This window comes from Salmo salar, chromosome 05, assembly GCF_965601325.2.
Source record: "Salmo salar chromosome 05, fSalSal1, whole genome shotgun sequence".
NCBI classification, from domain to species: domain Eukaryota; kingdom Metazoa; phylum Chordata; class Actinopteri; order Salmoniformes; family Salmonidae; genus Salmo; species Salmo salar.
The window spans coordinates 57,631,539-57,633,355 of record NC_138295.1 but is presented as its reverse complement, the minus strand read 5'-3'; positions in this window follow the sequence as shown (position 1 = coordinate 57,633,355).

The following is a 1,817-nucleotide window of genomic DNA, read 5'->3' as shown; positions in this document are numbered from 1 at the left end:
CTAGTTCAGTTTATCTATATAGTTTATCTGTTCTGTCGTACCCAAAACAGTATGGAAAATACACCCTGAATACATTCTATATCTCCATGCATTAGAATTACTTTATTGATACAGTATAAAACAGTTATTCCCCCCACATCACCCCTCATTGTTTGCAGTTGCTACATCTCACAAAGCTTTATTTTAAACCATTTCACTTGATAATATTTGCAACATAGTTGAAGATAAAAACTTGTAACTTGTGCTTTTACATAAAATACTACACAATTTGGTTATAATAGATTTTTTTTTTGTGCATAAATCCTGAGACATTATTCTGAAAAAGAGGTTGACTTTACCAGCATAAACATTGTGGATGGAAATGTGTTAACTGACATACACTACATGACCAAAAGTAAGTGGACACCAGCTCATCGAACGTCTCATTCCAAAATTATGGGCATTAGTATGGAGTTGGTCCCCCTTTTTCTGCTGTAACAGCCTCCACAACAACCTCCACTTCTGGGAAGGCTTTTTACTAGAAGTTGGCACATTGCTGCGGGGATTGCTTCCATTCAGCAACGGGCACTGATGTTGGGCAATTCGGCCTGTTTCACAGTCGGCGTTCCAATTCATCCCAAAGGTGTTCGATGGGGTTGAGGGTCAGGGCTCTGTGCTGGCCAGAAAAGTTCTTCCACACCGATCTCGACAAATAATTTCTGTATGGACCTCGCTTTGTGCACGGGGGCATTGTCATGCTGAAACAGGAAAGGGCCTTCCACAAACTGTTGCCACAAAGATGGAAGCACAGAATCGTCTAGAATGTCATTGTATGCTGTAGCCTCAAGATTTCCCTTAACTGGAACTAAGGGGCCTAGTCCGAATCATAAAACAATGTGTTTTATAAATAGGTGATTTTATAAAACTATAGTTTATTAAACTCTGCATAAACTGAGTATAAACAACCTATACAGTGCATTCGGAAAGTATTCAGACCCCTTGACGTTTTCCACATTTTGTACATTACAGCCTTATTCTAAAATGTATAAAATAATATTTATCAGTCTACACACTATACCCCATACTGACAAAACAAAAACAGGTTTTTAGAAATGTTGGGAAATGTATAAAAATAAGAAAACAAATATTTAATGTACATTCAGACCCTTTACTCAGTACTTTGTTCAAATCAAATCAATCATCAGTTGTCACATGCGACCTTACAGTGAAATGCTTACAAGCCCTTAACCAAAAGCGCAGTTTTAAGAAAAATACCTACAAAAATAAGAAATAAATGTAACAACTAATTAAAGAGCAGCAGTAAAATAACAATAGCGAGGCTATATACAGGGGGTACCAGTACAGAGTCAATGTGCGGGGGCACTGGTTAGTAGAGGTAATATGTACATGTAGGTAGAGTTATTAAAGTGACTATGCATAGATTATAAGCAGAGAGTAGTAGCTTTTTAAAAGCCTCTTGGACCTAGACTTGGCACTCCGGTACCACTTGCCGTGCGGTAGCAGAGAGAACAGTCTATGACTAGGGTGACAATTTTTAGGGCCTTCCTCTGATACTGCCTGGTATAGAGGTCCTGGATGGCAGGATGCTTTGCCCCAATGATGTACTTGGCCGTTCGCACTACCCTCCGTAGTGCCTTGCGGTCGGAGGCCAAGCAGTTGCCCTACCAGGCAGTGATGCAACCAGTTAAGATTCTCTTGATGGTGCAGCTGTATAACTTTTTGAGGATCTGAGGACCCATGCCAAATCTTTTCAGTCTCCTGAGGGGGAAATAGGTTTTGTCGTGCCCTCTTCATGACTTACTTGGTGTGCTTGGACC